The sequence below is a fragment of the Adiantum capillus-veneris genome, chromosome 16 (genome assembly GCF_014529385.1).
Source record: "Adiantum capillus-veneris isolate H3 chromosome 16, ASM1452938v2, whole genome shotgun sequence".
NCBI lineage: Eukaryota > Viridiplantae > Streptophyta > Polypodiopsida > Polypodiales > Pteridaceae > Adiantum > Adiantum capillus-veneris.
Window position 1 is genome coordinate 102,234,940 of NC_140946.1, and position 22,896 is coordinate 102,257,835.

Here is a 22,896-nt window from a genome sequence, read left to right on the forward strand (position 1 = left end):
CAATAGAGCCTAGCTTGGACAAGTGGTGGACCTTGAAACAAAATCTCCCCATGTGCAACATATATATGGTTTTTCCATGTTTTAATAAAACTTAGATTCGAGAAGTAGTGGAGCTTTCTATTGTCAATGTTTCAATAGATCCTAGCTTGGATGAGTGGTGGATCTTAGCTACTCTCCATGCTTCGATGGAGCTTAGCTTGGACAAGTGGTAGACCTTGGAACCAAAATCCCATGTAGAATAAAACCATCATGGGGTTTTCTTGTTTTTATGGTGTTTATCTTGGACAAATGGCACTACTAGAGGTTTTGTGCACTTGACATTTTTAGCGACGGAAATACATTGGGTTTTTATACTCCTCGACGCTGCTAAGATTGTCGCTAATAGTGTCGCTATGGAACCATCGATATAAGCATCATTATAGCAACGGTTGTTGCAAGCTTCCTATAGCAACGCTCATAACGACATTGTAGAGCCTTATATAGCGATGCTTATAGCGATGCCCGAGGGTAATTTTTTTTGGGTGGCACGGAATTGAATTCCCTGCCACCCATCAACCATATTGAATGTTTCAATAATAGAGTAAACCTAAAAGAATCCAAGATAAGCCCAGATTCACCTTTGGTAGAAATTGCAAGGTATAGACACAAAGTAGTCACCCACAAGTCAATATAACCATTAACTCCATCATGCATTGCAGAATAAAGATACAAAACTCACAAAAGTAAATCAGCGACAATTGTACACATCGTAGGCAAAATCACTTGATTGTTAAGCTTTGCAAATGTAATAGTTACAACACCATTGTCATTATTGAGAAAATACATGGTTTTCCAATAGTTACAAAAAGACGTATACACGTCATCTCATTATACATGCTATGACAAAAGGAAACTAATGCTATCTGGCTATGGCTAGACTGACATCGTCTAATTAGACATCTCATCATATCCAAGCAGCGTATCTGTTGGATTCTGCAAAAAAGAACAAAAAGACTTATTGTAAGTATAAACATATAATTTACAAAACAATCTATTTTCTTAGCTTATCATTAAAATACAATATATGTAAAAAGAATAAAGTGAAATACTAATCATACCATCGTGAGAACTCAGAATGCCCAGCAGGGCGTTTAAGCCCTTTCTGCATGCGTACTCACGCTTGTACGGTGTGGGGTCAGGTCCTGTCATCGACCACTGTTCAAAACATACAAAGAAATTCATTATGTCAGAATTTAAAAGTACAAATAGACGTAACTACCAAACATAAAGAGCAATGCAAAAAAACTTACAAAATTGGCCTCAAATGATGCCCAACCGCCGCTCCCCAAGTGGTGCGAGCGCCCTCCCTCTACTCGCACTTTGGCTGCCTCCTTTTGTTGCTTCCACTTGTCAGGATTCTCGTGTGTTGCTCGCTTTGCATTCTTCCAATCTTCTTTGGCCAGTCAATCTGGTCTGTTCCACCCATGATTTATTGCTTTTTGTACTTCAAAACACTTGTGCTTGCAGTATTCGTGCATTCAAACCTTCATCAGGTCTTCATTGAAGCACGCATCTTGACTTGACACAAGAAACTCGACATGCAGCATGTTGATGAATTTGTCTTTTAATTCACTTGGAACCTCACTCCAGGTGTTTAGTATGTAGTGTCTAAACACCTTAGAGCAAAGACCGCGCATGCGCAAGGTCACCTTCTTGCCTTCGTCATCCAAGATGATGCCTCCACTGATGTAGACCGAGTACGGTAAGCCATCTCGCCTATGATGCGTGAACCTGGGTGTCTCAGCAGGGGTCTCTGGCGATGTCTCGATGGGGGTACGGACATCACGTGTCTCCACTAGATTCTAAGTCCCGAAGTGAGGAGTGTCAACTAGGGTGACTCCTGGAGGAGTAGCTAGTGGTGTGTATCCATGATAGGCCGATAGCCGTGCAAACCCTGGCGTAGATGGAAATGTCATGGTTGGTGTGGGAGCGGGAAAAGAAGGGGAAGGTAAGGATCCTCGTCAAACATGAGGTGGTGTTGAGGAAGGATAGGAGTCTTTGGCTGATAGGTTAGTGTATGATCACTCGACACTTGACATGCCTTGCATGTTTTACACCAATGATGCACACCCCTGTTTAGACTAGGCCAAGAGAATCCTACCTGTAGAATCTTTCTATTGGTAATATCTAGAGAAAAATGGCCGCCGCAGACACCATCATGGAAACTTGAGATTACCTCTGTGATCTCAATGAAGATTGGCACTCGCCTAAGAATCTCATCCTTTTCCTTGCAATATCTTGTAGCCTTCCTGACAAGCCATTGTTTGTGGCCCTTGGTGTACCCTTCAGTGACACTCTCCTGCATCTAAGAAGCTGATGATATCAGGCGTATCATCTCTACCTTGAAAGAGGGGTCGTTTCAATTTTATTGCTCCTATGTGAACATCTTGTATTTTGTACTTGGCTACAACATATGCCTCTTGATTTTCTACCCTAGGACATGAAATAACTGCATTGCTTCAAACTTTCTTAAAAGATCCTTAACTTGGCATAATTGTCCAAGTAAAACCCGACTTCTACAAATCAAAGTGCCATTTATCTGCTTTATCAAAAGCATAGCATCGCCAAACACATTTAGGCGTTGAATCCCTTGTAAAACACATTATTCTAATCCAAAAGCTTAAGCCGCGTATTTTGCCTCATTATTGGAGTTTGAGTGTAACAACTGCTCAATAGAGAATAACTTCTCCTTTTGCTCATTGAGAATGATAATGCCAGTTTGCAGACTGGTCCACTATTCTTTTGTATGCTCCATCAAGGAAAAGAGAATTAGCTGCTCAAATACCTTACCTTCTGAAGGAAAGAGACCAATTTCTAAGCTATGCTGGGTGATGACAGAGATACTAGAGCTTGAATCTTTCTAGGGTCAGCCTCAATCCCTTTTTCTGAAATCACATCGCCAAGAAGAGTGACCTTGATTTCACCAATGTGACACTTATCCACGTTAAGTTGGCCACACAAGGTTTGCAACCTAGTCAGGCCATTGTAGACCTTGCTCAAATGGAGGGAGCAAGAATTGTAGATGCAAACATAATCTATGAAGACTCGTATTGACGTTCCTAAGTATGGCTAGCCTAGAAAAAATTTACACAGAGTTTGAATGTGGCCGGAGGGCTGGTGAGGCCAAACGGCGTCACTCTGTAAGAAAAACGCCTCCATGGTGTTATGAAAGTTGTCTTTTTTTGGTCTTCTTTTGCAATACTAATTTAAAGCAGCCTGAGTAGTAATGGGAGGGGAAAATGATTCCTCTTTGTTGCTGCATTAAGAGGTTTGTAGTCTACACAAATTCTCCACTTACCATTCTTCTTTGGCGTGACTACCAATGGAGAGACCCACTCTGAGTCTTCGACGGCGTAAATGAAACGTGCCCATAGAAAACGCCTTACCTCTTTGAGCAATGCTTCTTGTTGAGTTACCCCAAGCCTTTTGAGCTTTTGCATTACGGGCTTACTTCCTTCCTTGAGTCTTATGCGGTGTTGTACCACTGTGATGCCTGTGATCTTTTCATAACCATCAATGAACAATGTGGTGAAGTTACGTAGCATATAGACATATTCTTTCCTCTCCTCACCATTTAACTCACTGGAGAGCATCCGATGTTACCTACTTGTATCCACCAAGGGCTACATAGCTAATGTTTTAAATTGTGTTAATATTTTTGGGTCTTTGAGGATGACCCCCATTACTTCGATGCTACCATCGCTCTCTTCAGTTATTGTTGTCTCTTTTGCTGAGGTGGACAAATAGTCACTGGTGGACTTCTAATGCCTGCAAGATCATGTTGCATTTCTTCCCAGTCTTCATGTCGTAGAATATGGACTTGTCTTTAGCATCCTTCATCTAAATGATTCCGGTACTTCACTCTTGCTTAGCTTCCATAGCCATGAGCCAGGGTCTTCCAAGCATGATAGGGTAGCCTTCCCCTTTGTGTGGAATGACAAAAATGTCTACCTAAGCTGCTGTAAAATTGAAAATTTATTAGAATTCTAGAAAATGGATTCCACTAATCCAAAATAAAATCTTGATAGCGATACGACTGTAAATGAGGATTCAATTAATAGCTTGTAAAGAGCACTTTGCACCCACACTTGTGTCAATTGATAATTATTGACCTTGTGAAAATAATTGACTATTATTAATTTAGTAATAATTGTGAATGCTCATGATGGAACACATGATTCTTATGTTTTATCTTACATAGAGTTGATTAAAATAGAAGGGTGACAAAGCTCACCCCAAGACACATAAATGTTCTTTCTTCATTCATCGGAGAGAAAGAGGGGTATACAAAGGCGAGAATCAATTGTCTTCTAAGGAGATGAAGAGACTAAGGGAGATGGAGAGATTAAAGAAATAAAATTTATCCTTGTGGAGAGCAAAGCCATTCCAACCACTCACATCCTAACCAATAGGGCGAGAAGAAGACTCTACAAGTAGCGATAATTTATAATCAAGGAAAAAGAAGTAAGAAAGGATCACCTATGTGCCTCGTTTCGTGTAGGGAAAGGACCTCAAGTGTCCTTTCCCAAAAAATAATTGGTGCTAGTCACCACATGGTCACGATTATTTTCCGGGAAAGGACTCTTGAGTGTACTTTCCCGATTGTCAAAGGTCTAGGGGAAGGGGACCATTAGAGTTCACGATCGCGATGGGTGTTTGAGCTGCATGGTTGTAAGCTGCATTCTTCTCCTTTCTCCTAGGATTTGTGCAGGTTCTCCTAGGGTTTGTGCACGTTATATGTTTTGCTTAGGGTTTGTGTAGGTTCTCCTAGGGTTTGTGCACGTTCTATGTTTTGCTTAGGGTTTTTCTGTGCGTAGGGAAGAGTGTTGTGGCTTTGCCTAGGACAGGCATGGATTTTAGGGTTTTGAGAGGTGGTGTTTTGAGGGGTCGAGTTCCGCAAGAAGTTTGTTTGCTGGAAGACATCTTGAAAAACGAGTGTGGAACTTTTTGGAAGGTTTTTTGTGGGGTGAAACTCACTGTTAGTTCAGAGAGTATAGTGTCTTTTCGTTTGAAGGGAGGGCTTGGAATGAGTTTGCAACCGAGCTTCTGCCTTCTACCTGATGTTGATGAGGGTGCATCTGGGTGTCATGAAGTTGGAGGGCAGCTTGGGGGTGGTGCATTTCATGGGGGTAGTGGTTCTTGTTCACCTAATGAAGCTGCTGCAGATGGAGGAGGTTTTGGAGCAGTCGTAGAACTTGGAGCAGATGAAGGGATTGGGGCTTCTGCAATACATATAGAGAGTGGTATTTCTGCAATACGTGTTGGAGAAATTGGGGGCTCTTCAATAGATCTTGAATTTCGGGCTTCTGTAGAAAAACATATCGACAGATGTAGAGGTCTTGGGACAAATCTCGGATTTGTATCAGCTGATGGAGAAATTTGTCCTTCTGCAGAGCAGATGGAGGTTTTGGTTGTGCTACAAGACCTGCTAGTATTTCTTAACATTTCTTTGTGCATGCATGTTATTGTTAGGTGATTGTAGAATATGCATGTAAGTAGGTTTGCTTACGATTATTTAGGTCTGGATTTTTTTATGATCACAATGTCTGCATGTTGTTTTCTTTGTAATTTGTGTTTTCTGCTTTGTGTAGGTGTTGTGTTTTGTAGTATTGTTGAATGTTGTGATGTTGGTGGTCTACCTATGCTGGATGTGGAAGCTGACAGCAATACTCTGCGAGGTTTCCTTGTTAGTAATCGCGACCTTGAGGAGTTGTTGAGTGCTGGGGATAATGGGGCCACAAAACACAAGGATAATTGGGCACATAAGAAGTTTAATACATGGAGGAAAAAGTCTAGTGTGGATTGTGATACTCCTCTTGAGGAGCTGTATCTTCGTCAGCTGAATGAAATGATTGCTAGGTTTTTTGTTGTGGTATGTAAACAGGATGGTGGCTTATTTCCATCAGACACATTGATGGGAATGTTGCGGTGCTTTGGTAGAATGATAAAAAAGGACCAGGATTTGAGAGTTGTTGCTACTGGTATTGTTGAGGTGCTGTTTGAAATTGTACGGAATCCTATCTTTAAATCGACTCAGAATGCTATTATGGATGCAATGTGAAGGTCGGTTACTGCTGGAGTTTGCAGGGAGATGAAAAAAGCTTCAGTGATTAGTGTTAGTTTGCACTAGGAGATTCTTTAGGATGTTGATTTTAGTATCCAGCATGGTCGTGGCTGTCAAATGAGATTTGCTTACTTTTGCATGCTGCATTTCTCAATTAAGGGTGGTTTAGAGCTCTATAAGCTTGAGAGGATGATGTTCTCGCGTGGTAAAGATGAGCTTGGAGAATATGTTAGGTTGGTTTGTCAGTTTTAGGCTTATAGAAATAAGCTTTTTAGTTGGCACTTAGTGGTATTGAGTTTTTTTGTGCTTGCAGGTTTTGTGAGCGTGCTAGCAAAAACTATAAGGTTGACTTGATGCATTTTCAGCCGGAGCACTTTCGACCTACTGTTACTGTTCGTGATGATGTCCTTCTATTGACATTTGAATAGATGATGCATCACATGCCGTGTATTGTTGAGGGTGATAGGAATCTGCTGTTTTTGTTTTTGCAGCCAATTAACTCTCCTCACTCACAGGTTTAATAAGTTTTTCTGTCATACTTTTTGGTGTGCAATTTTTACATTTTTTTGAGTCAAATATCGATTACTAAATTTCTTGTAGGTTTGATATAGTCGTAACAGAGTGTTGGCGGTGAAGGTGTTGAGCAATATTGTGAAGTCAATTGGCAATAGGACAAGAGTTGGTGGAAATTTCAGTAATAAGAGCTTACGAAGCACCTGTGTGACTCAAATGAGTCTTCAACAAGTGGCTCGTGACGTTGGAACGATGGTGACATGACCTAAGCATCCTACGTCAGATGAGAAGTATGACCTCTCAAGTGAGGTACACATTGCTGTTGCGCAAGATATTCTGTATCAGCCTTTTGATGGGTGTGGAAGACTAAAGGCCTACCCACAGGTTTTGGAGGAAAAGTTCTCGAACTTCTGTCAGAATATTGAAGGTTGTGCCTTTGGTGTGTTATTGTAAGTTGACGATTGTTGGTGTTGGTAGTCTAATTCGTTATATGGTTTCTGTTATGTGGTTCAGGTCGTGGTGCTTCTGGAAAGAAGCAAGATGTTGCTGATGTTGGTGGACATGTTGTTGCTCTTGGTGGTGTTGGACACGTTTGTGTTGGTTCTGCTGGAGGGTTGCTGCTCTTGGTGGTGGTGGACATGTTTGTGTTGGTTCTGCCTGCAGGGTTATCGACAGGTTTTTTTGGTGGTTGCACTGCTTCTAGTGTTGATATGTCACTTGATGTTTGGTAGTTCTGGTTGTGGTTCTTGTGCTTCAGCTGGTAACATTGGTTCAGCTGGTAAAGGATGTTAAATTGGTACTGTTGGTTCAAATGGCAGTGAGGAAGTTGGTCTTGCTCCTAAAGGATGTTCAATTGGTATTGTTCATTCAGGTGGTGGTCATTTGAGCCAAGCGTGCCTTTTGTTCCCTATAGAATAGGGAAAGACATTCCTTTTGATCAGGGATTTTAATTACGCGATGATGCATTTTGTTAAATGTTAATTATTGTTGTTATTATCACTATTTTTTTCATGTTAATAACATATCTAATGTCATGACCTACGAAAACCGGTAGAAAACGTAGAACCGGCGGGACAACCAACAATCCCGGCAAGCCCGACGGGTTTAATATGAAACCCGGCGGGCCTGGCGGGACAAGAAAGAATCCCGCCGGGCCCGTTGTGTACCCCCTTCATATTTGGAAGCTCTATATAACCCTTTTATAGACATCACATCACATCACCTCTTCCTCTAAATTCAGTCATCCTTTAAAATTTAGAAGAAAAACTAAAGGTAAAAAAATGAATAGTCTTTAAAAAATATTAAAACTTAATGTAACTCTGATCATGGATCATTAGTTCTTTTTTGGACTAAACTGATTCTTGAAAGGAGGTAGAAAGGTGAATCTTTGGGTCGGTATCTCTACATTTGGAATGGACTGATCTCATGTTTGGTTGACCGTTATATTTGCTAAATTGATTAGAACTTCTATCATGGGTCATTAGTTTTTTTTTGGACTGAACTGATTCTTGAAAAGAGATAGAAAGGTGAATCTTTGGGTCGATATCTCTACTTTTGGGATGGACTGATCACATGTTTGATTCACCGTTGTATTTGCTTGCTATTCCGATTAGAGATCCAATCATGGGTCATTAGTTCTTTTTTGGACTGGACTGATTCATGAAAGGACGTAGAAAGGTGAATCTTTGGGTCGATATCTCTACTTTTGGGATGGAGTGATCACATGTTTGATTCACCGCTGTTTTTGCTTGTTATTCCGATTAGAGCTCCAATCATGGGTCATTAGTTCTTTTTTGGACTGTACTGATTCATGAAAGGAGGTAGGAAGCTGAATCTTTGGGTCGATATCTCTACTTTTGGGATGGACTGATCACATGTTTGATTCACCGCTGTATTTTCTTGCTATTTTGATTAGAGCTCCAAGCATGGGTCATTAGTTCTTTTTTGGACTAGACTGATTCATGAAAGGAGGTAGGAAGGTGAATCTTTGGGTCGATATCTCTACTTTTGGGATGGACTGATCACATATTTGATTCACCATTGTATTTGCTTGCTCATGTCTGAGTAGATTGAGGTTTATTCCCTTCAGGCTTCACTACTACGCTTGTGTGTGATATTGATTATAACACTAATGTTTGGTTTGAATAATACTTGAAAGAAGAGATAGCATACTGAGCTATGTTTATTGGTATTGCAGGCATCCAATAAGTATGTCTTCCACCGGGAATGTGAGAAGTGATGTTGGTGTCTCAATCCTGGCTTCCTTGAGGAGACCTCCTGCCTCGATGCCAGGTCCTGCTTCGCAGGGCACCACTTCGCAGGGCAAGCGAAAGGCAGGTGGAAAAAGTCCAGGACCCGAATGGAATTTTGCCACAAATTTAAATAAGTATCAAGATTGGAAATGTAACTTTTGTGGCGAAGAGAAATATGGAGGAGCACCAAGAATAAGGGATCATTTGCTAGGTGGCAATATTAGAATCCAAGGAGGAAAGTGCAAGGGCTTAGGTGCAGAAGAAGCAGCTATGCGCTTAAAAGCTTTAATTGGTAAGCTAATTTCCATGAGAAAAAGATCAAAACTCTCTACTTTAGACCATCACACCCCGGTATCGATAAGATCAAACCAGGACGAGGGATCATTGGGTGTAACGCCCACCATGGAAGCACTCAAAGCAGGGAACCAACTTCTCATATCGATGGAACTACACCTCCAAACCATGGATCTCCTGACTTACAGGTAGGATCGTCAAAAAGTAGACAGGTTAGCTTACAAACGAGCTTCAAAACGCTTGTCTTAGAAGAAGCACAACTTGCATTAGCTAAAGCCGTCTATTTCACTTGGGGATCATTGGCCATTGTCACACGTGATGCATGGAAGTCAGCTTGGAAACGCTATTAGGAAATTTCAGAGGTCATTTGGAGGGCCATATGAAGAGAGAGAAAAATAGAGCGCATCCAATGAGCACGAAGGCTACGTTACGTAGGAAAGTACGTGGAAAGACTCAAAAAATAGGAAAATAGCATAAAACTTTCACGAATCTAGGATTGTAGCATCGTAATTTCCTTCCTTTTATCGAGCTTTTAGGTGCTTGCATGTGGTCCCACTTCTGATATTCGGTCATTAACGTACTCGAGGGTGACCATTAAGCCCGCACAAGATATTGGAATTCTAAAACACTTTCCCTCCATTAGAATGCTTTCAAAGTGAATCTCCCTCCACTAAAGCTTTTCTCTGAGAGCTATGGCTTCCACGTCTTCTCGCCCAAGAAGCTCCAGGTGTTTACTGTCTCTCACACCAACAACCAACAACCAACAACTGCACTTTGCCTAGAAGGCCAAGTAGTAGCATATCATCAGATACAATATCAACTTCAATAAGTGCAGAGAACCAATGGGTTGGACAAAGGATAAACAAAGGTTCATGGGTCCTCATGCAACCAAGAAGACCCAAGAGGTCTAGTGGTATCAACGTTTACCGCTCAGCATGGAAGGCCAGAGTGTTGGATTTCAAAGTTGAAATCGGAAAAAGATCTGTAAAGGAAGTTCTTGTTCAGCATGTGTTTACCCATCCAGAGGTGATAGAAAACGGTGGAAATGTATCAGATATACATCAACCACGTTGCAATTGTAAGTACTCTTGACATGTGAACTTACTGAGACTCTCATTATAGCTTTTCTTATATATTTTGCAATGTTTCTCCCGCTTCTTATGAGCAATGTCTCCATTCTTCACAGCTCAATTACATTAGATTTGTCATTTTTACTTATTGATACTCTTAGTTTAACTCTTCTTATATATATTGCAGATGTTTATCCCTCTTCTTATGAGCAATGGGAGCCTGTGGAGTGCATAATAGGCCTCTTCCATGTTGTTCATGCCCACATTGGTTCTCTACAATATTCAGGGAGGAGCAGCAAAAGCCAGGCTGATGAGGAAATATTTTTTTATGACCACTTCTACCAACTCAACTCAGGGAATAAGAATGGTATGTTGGTGAAAGTGCCTCTACCAACCGATTGGAACACTGTGGACTGGCCACTTCCCGAGGAAACAATGGTGGAGGCAATGCAAAGTAAGCTCTACAAGGATGTACAGAGGTCTCTACATAGCTCTATTCCCACCAAACTGGTTAGAATTGCAAACTTTTGTCCTGTTGCACTCTTCATAGAGTTGTTTCATAGCTACAACATCCGTGTTACGAAAACTATGTTCATGTGCAAGTCATTTCAGCAGTCATCCTGTGACAAACTTCTTGACAGAGGATGGTATTTAAAGGAAGAGATTGGTTTACGGTGCGAGGTCACGCTTGATACTCTAGTTGTCAAGTACATGATTGCAAGCCAATCACTGTTACTCTCGTTTTGGTATATGCGATCACAAATGCTCAATGGTAAGTACATTCCAATGGACCAGGTTTCTGCAGATTTGGAAGATAATCCTGCTGTGGATGTGGAAGTGATTGATAAAGAGCATGGCCTACTGTTGGTGGTTACAATAAGGGAGCTATGCAGTCTTCAGCATTTGCGGCATGTGAAGGAGTACGAGCGGAAGTGCGACGCGAGAGAGAGAGTGCGATAAGAAGAGCACGACGATATGGTGAACTCGCTCTACTGTAATGTGTAGAGCATAGTGATTTCTTATTAGGTTTTAACAAAGGAATATGTGTACATACCTGGCGGCCCGCCCACTTACCTGGGCCACCACATTGGGCTTTATACCCCAACAACCTCCCACTTAAAGTCCAATGTGTTACTTTAAGTGTGAGAGAAGCTACTATACAAGCTAATATACAAGAGATGTAGAGAAGTGATGTACTACCCTACACCTAACTGCTTGCGAAAATGCGCAAAGCTCTCTGAGGGAAGTCCTTTTGTAAGTAGATCAAACAGGATTTTCTGTGGTGTGAACTTTGACAAGCTGAAGTTGCTTATCCTCGAGCATTTCCCTGATGAAATGATATTTCACATCCACATGCTTTGCCTTTGAGTGATAAACTGGATTGCGAGCCAATTGTATAGCACTTTGACTATCACAAAATAACACAGGCATCTCTTCTTTGATTCCCAAATATGTTACTAGTCGATTAAGCCAAATTGATTCTTTGCATACCTCTGATGCTACAACATATTCAGCCTCTGTAGTAGACTGAGTAACACAATCTTGTAATCTAGAACGCCATGATACTGCTCCACCAGCCAATGTAAAGACATACCCTGACGTAGACCTTCGGTTGTCTAAGTCACCTGCATAATCTGAGTCTGTAAAACCCTTTACACTTAGCTCCTGACTCCCATAGCATATACGCATACTCTTTGTAGCTTTCAGGTATCTCAATATTCCTTTCACTGCCTCCCAATGTTTCTTGCCTGGGTTTGACATGTATCGACTTACTACTCCCACTACAAATGCAATGTCTGGGCGAGTAGCAATCATTGCATACATCAAACTACCCACTGCAGACGCATATGGAATCTTATCCATTTCAGCCTGTTCTTCCTCAGACACAGGAAAATCTTGTTTGCTAAGTTTCACATATGGTGGCAATGGAACACTCAATGCCTTTCCCTTCTCCATATTGAAACGTTGCAAAACCTTGTCAATATACTCTGTTTGAGATAACCAAATCAACTTCTTTGATCTGTCTCTCTCAATGCGCATACCAAGTATATGACTTGCCTCACCCATGTCTTTCATGTCAAACGATTTTGCCATCTTTGACTTCAAAGCTGAAATTTCTTCCAAGTGCTTGCCAGCAATAACCATGTCATCCACATACAAAATAAGGATCAGCCAACTACCATCCTTAGCCTTCTTTGTATATAGACAATGATCGAACTCACTACGTTTGTAGCCTTGAGAAAGCATAAACTTGTGGAATTTATGGTACCATGCCCTCGGTGATTGTTTTAAGCCATAAAGACTCTTTAAAAATTGGCATACCCAATCTTCCTTGCCTTTCTCAACAAACCCTGCTGGCTGCTGCATGTAAATTTCCACATCTAAATCACCATGCAAGAACGCGCTCTTGACATCCATTTGGTGCAACACCAAATCTAATATGGCAACCAATGCAAGAAAGCATCTCAATGTAGTCATCTTGACCACCGGAGAGAAGACTTCCTCAAAGTCAATGCCTTGTTCTTGCTTAAAGCCCTTGGCAAGAAGCCTTGCTTTGTACTTTGGCTGACTATCATGAGAGGTGATCTTATACCTGTAAACCCATTTACAAGGTAGAGCCTTTTTGCCCTGTGGTAATTTAACTAGCTTCCATGTCTTGTTTTTATGCAGAGCTGTCATCTCTGACTGCATGGCCAATTGCCAATTCATGGAGTCCTTCATTTGCACTGCTTCCTTGTAACATGAAGGCTCATTGCAATCAGTCAACATGACATAGTTCATAGATGGAACAAACCTATCAGGAGTTTGCGCTACACGTCCAGATCTACGCACAATAGGTGGCTCAGGCTGAGCCACAACCTGTGGTTCCACTCTATCCTGTCCTTGCTCCTCTTGAGCCCTGACATTTTGTCTTGCACGTGCAGGTCCATCTTCTTGGAAGACAACTCTTCTAATCTCCTCAACCCTCTCTGGTTTAGAATGATATATGGATTCATTAAAGTGAACATCATTGCTGCGGACAACCTTTCTGGATTCGAGATCCCAAAGTCTGTACCCCATCTCACCAGAATTACCATAGCCTAGAAAGATGCACTTTCTACTCTTTGGCTCAAGTTTGTTCCTAAATTCCTTTGGAACGTGAGTATATGCCTCACAGCCAAAGACTCTGAGATGCTTGTATGAGGGCATTTTGCCTGACCATACCATCTCTGGCACTGAATCCTTCTGCAAAACCTTGCTAGGAGATCTATTTACAAGATGAACAGCTGTTGATACAGCTTCAGCCCAGAACCCATTTGGAAGCTGTGCATTAGACAACATACTTCTGACCTTCTCTTGTATGGTCCTATTCATCCTCTCAGCAACACCATTTTGAGGAGGATTGTAAGGAGCAGTAAGTTCACGTTTTATACCTTTTGACTCACAAAAGTCCTGAAAGGCCTTTGAAACATACTCTCCACCATTGTCAATGCGTAAGCATTTAAGCTTCTTGCCACTCTGATTCTCCACAAGTGTCACAAACGTTTTGAAAACACTAAACGCTTCATCCTTGTGCTTGAGAAAGTAAACCCATACTTTCCTCGAGTAATCATCTATAAATGTCATAAAGTAATAAGCTCCCCCTAGAGATAGGTTAGGCATAGGTCCACACAAATCACTATGAACAAGTGCCAACTGTGTATCTCTTCTACTTCTTCTATGCTTATGTGGCTGCTGTGTTTTCTTACCATACAGACAATGTTCACAGAATTCAAAATCATTAAATGAAAAGCCAGGCAAATAGCCAGAACTAGACAAGATTTCCATTCCCTTCTTGGACATATGTCCTAACCGGCTATGCCACAAAGAAACGTTCGGCTGCTCGGTTACATTGATTACATTTTTAGAGACATTTGATACATAAATCATGTAAAGTCCTCCAGACTTTACTCCATGTGCTACTGTCATAGAACCCTTGGATATCTTCCACATGTTCTGTCCAAAAGTGGTGACGTAGCCAGCATCATCAAGTAAACCTGTGCTGATCAAGCTCTTTGTAATTGTGGGAACATGTCTCACATTCTTCAACGTGAAAGAAGAGCCATTCTGAAACTTCAATTGAACATCTCCAACACCTAAGATCTCACATGTATGCCCATTGCCTAGCCAAACATGATCTTTAGTGGTCACATTGGAAGTAAACCACTCCTTGTTTGGAGACACATGAAGTGATGCCCCTGAGTCTATAATCCAGTCACTCAGTGCATTTCCATCAGATGCTGTAAGAAGAGCTGAGTCCATTGTATTCTTCAAGAAGTAGATGTCCCCTGACACTAGACTGTCATCCACTGCAACAGTGTTTGTCACATTTATTTCTTGAATCTTCACTGAGGACTTGTTCTTCTCATTATGGTCTTCAGCTTTCTCTTTGCCTTTTTCTGCTTTCCATTCTCTGCAGTCTCTTTTCATTCATTCTCTGCAGTCTCTTTTCATGTGACCCTTCTTGCCACAATGGTAGCATTCTATGTCACTCTTGCCTTTAGCACTGCGGGACTTGCTACGAGACTGATTCTTCTTTCCACCTTTGTACTTTTCTTTGGTCCTTCCCCTAACAACTAAGGCTATTCCTTTGCCTTTGTCCATTGTCTTTCTATTGGTTTCTTCAGTAAGCAGACTTCCTTCTACACCTGCTATGTTCAAACCATCTGGAGGTGCAGAATTACTCAAAGCTGTGCGAAAAGTGTCCCAACTTTCCGGCAATGTGATCAACAGGAACATAGCTCTAACAGGTTCATCAAACTTGACACCTTGAGCTGACAACTGAATATAGATTGTGTTGAATTCATTCAGATGATTGGACATAGGTGTCCCTTCTTTCATCTTCAAGTCAACAAGCTTCTTAAGCCAGTATACCTGTGAAGCTGCACTCTGCTTCTCATATATAAAGATCACTCAGCTTTAACCATGCTTGATAAGCTGACATCTCGTCTGCTACATTGCAGTAAACGCTTTCTGCCAAAGTCAGCATAATGGTAGAAAGTGCCAATTCATCCATTTCGTTCCATTCATCTTCGTCCATATCTTCTGGTTTTATCCCCTTGAGCTTTATAGGTTTTATCTCCTTCTTTTGTACCAACACGTGCCAAATCTGCTTCTTCCACAATGGGAAATTGGTTCCATCCAGCTTCTTGATATTGTAAAGAGCAGTGTCCTGTGATCCAGCCATAGCTACGCTTCACAATAGTTTACTTTTATGGGAAAAATTCGGCAGAGTTTCCCCTATAAACTGACCTCTGAACCAATATCAACCTGTCAAATGAACCAAGAAAGCTTTAGATTCTGCAGAAATTTTGGCAGAGTCTCCTTTGAAAAATGGCTATGGTGTACTAAAAACAGACCAAAAAACAGCTCAAAAACACTGTCTCTCTGACACTGTAAGCTGTGGGTAAACCTGTCCTGCACCTGTACTGTCTCTCAATGTCTTGTCACTGTCCTATAAGCATAGACTGCGACAATGCCTCAACGGCAGTAAAGCAAAGATGCAATCCCAACTGTCTAACTCACAGTCAATACATCCTAGCTGCCTATCTAAGGGTGCTCGAGGGATCGCTCCAAGACCTATATCACCGAAAGGATCTCAACATTCGAGAATCCCCCAGCTCAATAAAACCTCACTCGACCCTCAACAAAGGCTACAGTAAATCAGCCAGTACATAGAATTCCCACAAAGTCATACATCCACAAATTTCCCACTGTATGCTGTAACCGCTGCGGCGGTTGTTTGCTGCGTGACTCATAGCCAGCAAACCCTCAACAGACATACATCATCTCTGACAATACATCCCATGTGGAAGTACCTGCAATGTCAGGATGAAATCTGGAATATCAAGCAGCAAACACAAGCTACCTGATGAACTAGTGGTTGTCGCCTACAGTGTGTGTGTAGATGCGCCCGTGTCATATGTGACACGCCTCCAAGAACTGTGAGCCGTCCTTCGATGTGTAGACAGCCACAAATCAACACTCTGGGAGTGTTGATATCCTCAGCACCTGCAGTCGTAGGCCAAAAAACCCCAAATTTGCAGAGTCGGATCTGCACCCGCTGAGACCACGTAGTCGAAAATGGCCTGCGCAGATCGTTGTCGAAGCCGAACGGTGGCCGAGATGACCTCAGAATGAAATTTTGAGAACACCGAGCCCATCGGGCGTTCCCACAGGATTTGGGGCCGTGTCTTCGCCTGTCGAATTTCACTCCAATCTGAGCTGGTGACTCTAGCCTCCTGCAGTGCTGCCCCGAGCCTCGATCTGAGCTCTGATACCAGTTGAAGGAGTACGAGCGGAAGTGCAACGCGAGAGAGAGTGCGAGAAGAAGAGCACGACGATATGGCGAACTCGCTCTACTGTAATGTGTAGAGCATAGTGAGTTCTTATTAGGTTTTAACAAAAGAATATGTGTACATACCTGGCGGCCCGCCCACTTACTTGGGCGACCACATTGGGCTTTATACACCAACCGCATGACATAATTGAAGAGTCGATGGACAGGGACCTATCAGATTTTTCCTTTTTCCTAGCTGGCCGTAAGGTGATGCGGGGAAGGGAAAAAGATATTTTGTGCAAAGAGTTGGATGGTCGGGTTGAAGTAGTGTCAATGTAACAGATATTCTTGTGAACCCAAGTGTATACAAATACTTTCAATACATGAAGTTTATTGAACTCATTTGTCAATTGTGCCCTGTGAAAAAGTGTGCTTGAAATACATTTCTTTACCATGTCAAATCTCTCTCTCTCTCTCTCTCAATGTTAGACAAGACAAAGACATGATAGAAGAGTCATCTTAATTCATTAGAAAGTACAAACTCGTCCGTGAACAACGGACTGAGATAAAATTTCTGTAAGTATGGAATCAAAATGTCTTCAAGGTAAAAATCGAAGGAATGACCCTCGAAAGAAGGTGGTGAGATAGTTGTTCCCGACGGATTTAGTTCTCCCTTTTCAGGAGTATCATCAATCAGTAGTGTATTAGTTGCATCAAAGGGTACACCGATTTGGCTAAACAGTTTTTACAAAAGAGGTTAGTGTGGTTTTTTAGGGTGGTAGTGGCCCTCAACGGCAACGCATTTTCTTTGATCATACAAAAAGGCAAAATCTGACGTGTGAGCGCCGCATACACTACAAACTATTGTAACTAGTGGCGACAAGTTTTACCTTTGCATTGAAGACCATACGGAAACTCTGAAGCGCGGAAGAAGAAACTAAATAAATTCCTTGGTTCCTGGACGAACCACGACTCGACAAGTTCCCATCCAAAACGTTTGCAAATCCTCAAAGGGTTCTGTGTCACCGAGAGGCACGCGCATCAGCAGCAATCCATTGACGTCCAAGATAATCAACCTCTGTAAAATTTGACAAGTACATATAAGTAGTTAGAAGCTCAACATATTTTTCCATACTTGAATAGACATTACCGGAACAACTGTATCTACAGGTAGCAAGGGTCCATACTGGGTCTCTGTAGTGTTGATGTCGTTGTTGCTCTCCTCTGCTTTAGCTTCATCATTCACATCTTCATAGTCATCATTTAAATCTTCATTAGGGGTCTCCCCCATGGCTCTTTCTGCCTCATTCAAGGTTTCCTCCAAGTTCTTTTCCTCTCCCTCGGTTGACCGGCTTGCCTCATACATCCTTGCCTGATCCATATCAGTTTGCTCATCCCTAGGCCTGCTTTCCTCATCCATATCCTTTTGCTCACCTATAGGCCTTCTTTCCTCATCTTGGGTTTCATCCATAGGCTCTTTTGGCTCCTCCACTGGCTGACTTGGCTCTTTCATTGTCTCCTCTGGTTGTACACTAGCACCTTCCATATGCTCATTTGACCTTTCCTCATCCTCGGCTCTTTCATCTTCTGCTGATATGACCCCCTCGGCCTGTTTTGATTCCACTGTATCCGATGCAGGGGTTTGTCATGGTGGCACGTCATGTATTGTCATATCAATAGTGGGGTCATCCAAGCCGCTATCTTCAAGCTCTTTGGGGCTAGACATAGTAAGCAGGTGTTGTATTAAACTTACCCGGTATCTTTGCAAATAATCATGTGTAGTTTTTTAAAGCACTCTGCAAAATTGAAAGACCACATGGTGAGAATTCTTTTATAAACTAAACCAAAACGGACTGAATGCATTGCCAAATGGTTACCTTAGTCATGAAAGGTTTTAATGCAAAGTAGCTTTGCAGGACATATTCTGCATGGAGAAGACATCTCCAGCCGCAAGAATTTCCATCGTTTTGATTTGGGACAGGTACATCTTTGATTGGGGCCTTGTATAGTTCATACCTTCCACATAGCTTGCCATAGGCAAGCAACAACCTCTTTAGACAACTGCACAAAGCAGTGTCAAGATGTTAGCATGGGGCTTCAAATTTACATGGATATCTATAAGAAACACTTTCTGATACAAAACACTTACAGCCTAATTTCAGGGTGGGTTCCTTTTATTGAATTGAACACCCACACTGCTGGTTGGTCAACATCAAGGCATATGAGACTCCAGTGATGGTTGTTCTCATATGGAAAGATGATGAAAGTAACTTCCAGCATAGCACAGTGGAGAAACCAACTCTCAAAGGTCCCAGATGGACTGTTCTTTTGTCTAAAAATCACTGACATTTGTGGATCAAGAAGAAACACCTCTGTGTGAGTGTGCAGTGGGAGTTGACTTTTGATTAGGCCGCAGAGAGTTTATCTGAGTTAGCAAACCTATTATCTGAGTTTTCAAAGCTAGCAAGATAGTAACACTTACTTAAGACAAGCATAGATAATTGTGTTTGAAATCTGAGCATCTGGATTCTGCAATAAATTAATGTCCACTTTTTCCAGAGCTAGCTTTCTGGCTCCATCTACGAATGGTATCTCTGCAAGAAAATCATCCTTCATTGAAAGTAGAGTTTCTTGATTGCTTGCCTCTATGGACAGGGTCACATAGCATTCTGTTTGCCTCTGGGACTCCATTGCTACTTTTTCTTTCTCCTTAAGCTCTGCTTCCCTCATGTCCTCTGTTTGGCGAGCAATAGTCTCTGCCCTTGCCCTTGTATTCACATCAGGTGTGACATCTACAACTGTGAGTTGTGGCACTAGCTCAGGGGGGTATAACAAAATTTCCCTCATTTTCTTATCCCTGCAGACATTGGGGACCAGCAGTTAGTCATACCTCCACCTTATTCTTTTCAGTGTCTCACTATCTTTGTCCATTATAGTAACCCTATGGGCATGGGCTGCAACAATGGTGATGTCACTGAAGTACTCCAATAGGAAGTCCTCTATTGCTTCTTGTAGATCCATTAATGCCACCACCTTCCACCTTTTGGTGCCCCAGGTAGCTTCTTCACATATGGACCTCACAATCCTCTGAAAGGGAAGCTTTGGTATGCATAAATCTACACATTTCCGTGCCTTTCTGATTTCTCTGAAAAGTCCCATGCAGGTTTGTAACTTCTTCACCTTTGGACCTTTCAGAATTTTATTGGGTTTTCCAGGTCTTTTCTTTGGGGTTGCAGATCTGCTACTTGCCTTAGCTGCTAATCTTGGTCCCTTGCCTGCCTTCCTTGCAGTGGTTTTTGTTCTAGCCATTTCACTGTATACAAAAAGAGGAGTCTCTCTCTCTCTCTCTCTCTCTCTCTCTCTCTCTCTCTCTCTCTCTCTCTCTCTCTTTCTCCCTCTTCCTCTCCTTTCTATAGCTTAGCATATTTAAATAGAGAGAGAGTGAGAGACTCCCATTACTAAAGGCACGCGTGGAGCATGTTCTGACCTCAAAAAACACCTCCGCGCGCCGTTAGTATAAGGTAAAAGAAAGACTCACTCTCTCTCTCTCTTTCCCCCGCCTTACATCCTCTCTCTATAACACTCACACATACACTGGTCGATCCATAGTACTAACGGCGCGCATAGAGACATGCACACCGGTTATGCCTCTCTACGCGCGCCTTTAGTATATATATATATATATATATATATATATATATATATATATATATATATAGAGAGAGAGAGAGAGAGAGAGAGAGAGAGAGAGGCTCTGTGTGTGTGTGTGTGTGTGTCTGTATTTGTGTGTGTGTTTAAGTTATATTTGTGTGTGTGTGTGTGTGTTTGTGAGTGTGTGTGTGTCTCTGTATGTGTGTGTTTGTGTCTGTGTGTGTGTATGTTATATTTGTGTCTCTGTGTGTTTGTGTGTATGTTATATTTGTCTGTATCTGTGTGTGTATGTGAGTGTATGTTAGATTTGCGTGTCTCTGGGTTTGTGAGTGTGTGTGTCTTTGGTGTGTATGTTATATTGGTGTCTTTGTGTGTTTGTGTGTATGTCATATTTGTCTGTTTCTGTGTGTGTGTGTGTGTGTGTGTGTATGTGTGTGTGTGTGTATGTTTTATTTGTGTGTCTGTGTGTTTGTGAGTGTGTGTGTCTCTGTGTGTGTGTGTGTGTGTGTGTGTGTTGTGTTTGTGACTGTATGTGTGTGTTGTTTGTTAAGACAGAGCTAGATATGCAATATACTGTGACAGAAACAGAGAGAGAGAGATAGAGGCAAAGGCAGAGGGAAATTTCAGAAGCAAAGGGAGAGAGAGAGAGGGCCAAACCTCCTGAGGACGCAGACCTTCGTTATGTCGATGGGTCGTCTTGCTGTCGGAGACGCAGACGACGGCTCTTTCTCTCTCTCTCTCTCTCTCTCTCTCTCTCTCTCTCTCTCTCTCTCTCTCTCTCTCTCTCTTTCACGAGGTGTGGTTTTTCTCTCTCATGACCTCTATATATGACGTACAAAAGTATACGGTCTCAATAATGACCGCACGTGCGACAACATGCAATTATACTCTATTTTATAGTAACACGTGGGGCGCCGCCGTGTGTATCCGTTATAAGTGTGATTTTGAGAGAGAGAGAGAGAGAGAGAGAGAGAGAGAGAGAGAGAGAGAGAGAGAGAGAGAGAGAGAGAGTGAGTGAGTGAGAGAGCGAGAGAGAGAGAGAGAGCCTCATTACTGCCAGAGAGTGATAGAGAGAGAGAGTGATAGAGAGAGAGAGAGAGAGAGAGAGAACCATAGAAAGAGAGAAGGAGAGAGAGAGAGAGGGAGAGAGACAGAGTCAATTTGACAGAAAAAAAGAAATGGAGGAGACACCTCCCTTGGAGTTTCTGCAAACCCCACCAACAAAAGGTGATCTCTCACTCTTTCTCTCTGTATTTCCAACAGTTGGTACAAAGAAAAACCCATACTGTTCTTCAACACACACACACCTCAACACATACTTCCATAGATAGACACACACACACACACACACACACACACACACACACACACACACACACACACACACACACACACAGACATACACTCTCTCTCTCTCCCTCCCCTCTCTGTCCCCGTTACTAACGGCGCGCAGAGCGAACCAAACACTGGCTGCAGCTCTCTCCGCGCGCCTATAGTATAGTTATAACTCTCTCTCTCTCTTTCTCTCTCTCTCTCTCTCTCTCTCTCTCTCTCTCTCTCTCAATTGTACTTAAGGCGCGCGTAGAGAGTTGCAAAAAGTATGTTGTCATCCTTGCATGCCTTTAGTACAAAGAGACACACACACACACACACACACACACACACACACACAGTCTATGTTTATTTTTTAATGTTCTTTTGAGAGAGAGAGAGAAAGAGAGAAAGAGAGAGAGAGAGAGAGAGAGAGAGAGAGAGAGAGAGAGAGAGAGAGAGAGACTTGTCATGTTTCCTGATGAATAGGACTAAGGTCCAGTAGGTAGAAGAGGCTAAAACCAGACCCAGATCTTGTGCCAGGATTTCAACCTTTGCAGGCTCAGTTGCTTAATGTTTCTGCCAAAAGAACTGTTGACTTTTGTCAGGACATATCTGAAGAAGAGTCAATTGGTGAAGATCAATCAGAGAGGTCACCAGGCCAAGAGGATCCCTCACCCTACAAGGCTCCCTCACCCTATACAATACTTGTCAAGAAAAATACAAGAAAGAGGAATATAAACTTCTTAGATGATGCAGATGTGCCAGAAAGTAGTCCCTGTGCAACTAAAGGTAAAGCCAAAGAGGATGTGTCTTCTCTGGAAGACCCAGCTGCAACTGATGAGAGGTTGTTTGATTTTGCAGCATCTTGTGGTGCTGGGGACAAGTTTGATCTAGTTCATTCTATGTTTAACCCAAAGTTTGACATTGAAGACCTGTTAGCTCAGCACAATAATTTCTTGCAGTCCTACAGAGATAAGTTTGAAGTGATGGTGCACGTAGGGAGGGTTGTTCTGCCCACTATGACTCTTGTGCATTTAAATGACTGTGGTGGAAAGGGACAGGGACTGAAGAAGTATAGGGAATTACCACCTTCTTTCCGACATTCAGCCTGCCCTTTGCACCAAAAAGAGTGCAAACTCATTCAGGAAGCGTTTGGCTTTATGATTTACCTGAACAGCCTGTTTGGATTCCTCATGCAAAATCCTGATGAGGTGTTAGAGGAGCAGGATGCAGCACCAGATGAAGAATGCGAGGAGACAACTCATATACAAGAAGTCGAGGAGGTTGAAGATACAGTCGACCTTGAGGTTTAGGCAATTGAAGTACAAAGAAGTAAGATACTCTCTGTGAAAACCACAGAAATAAAAATTCCATTTGATGTCAGTAACTTCACTGAGAAGC

General features: G+C 42.1%; 1 pseudogene; it reads left to right on the top strand.

Annotated features, from left to right (window-relative positions):
• Nucleotides 1-5,953: 5,953 nt before the first annotated feature.
• On the top strand, nt 5,954-7,566 carry LOC147439551 (uncharacterized; annotated as a pseudogene).
• Nucleotides 7,567-22,896: the final 15,330 nt, after the last annotated feature.